Source organism: Penaeus monodon, chromosome 30 (assembly GCF_015228065.2).
Source record: "Penaeus monodon isolate SGIC_2016 chromosome 30, NSTDA_Pmon_1, whole genome shotgun sequence".
Lineage (NCBI taxonomy): Eukaryota > Metazoa > Arthropoda > Malacostraca > Decapoda > Penaeidae > Penaeus > Penaeus monodon.
The window spans coordinates 38,302,319-38,302,881 of record NC_051415.1 but is presented as its reverse complement, the minus strand read 5'-3'; positions in this window follow the sequence as shown (position 1 = coordinate 38,302,881).

Sequence of the window (563 nt, the reverse complement as noted above, 5' to 3'; positions counted from 1 at the left end):
CTTTGCCTTCTATACAAATATTATTTATTATGTCTGATTATGACAATAAAAGAAAAAATAAGTATTTTGAGGATGACCTTCAGCAAAAGGCAGTTCACTTGTAAAAATGTACAATAAATTTGCAAAATGTATCGATACGTTTAGAAATATTATATCAAAATGGAATTATCGGAAAACACACCTTTCCATAAAACTGGTTCGATAATGCTGTTGCACAAAATAAAAAACGGCTTCAGAAAAACTTATTGGGCTCTATTCTATTAACAAAAACTTTAAGTATTTCAGAGGTTCTTGAAATAAGGATATCTTTTAAAACTGACAAGCATTAGTGATCATTTCTTATTAAAAGGTTCGCTGAGAAAGGGCTCCTGTGGAGCTCTCTTGAAATGCATTCCGAAAGGGTGCGTCTTGCGACTGTATAGCTACAGAAATCTTCAATACTAACGGTAGTCGACTCTTCCATGACACAGTGACTGTAATAAAGAAACAATATGACTATAGTAATGTCGAATACGCTGATAGTGGTAATTGTAATAATACTAATCATTTAATTACTATTAAAA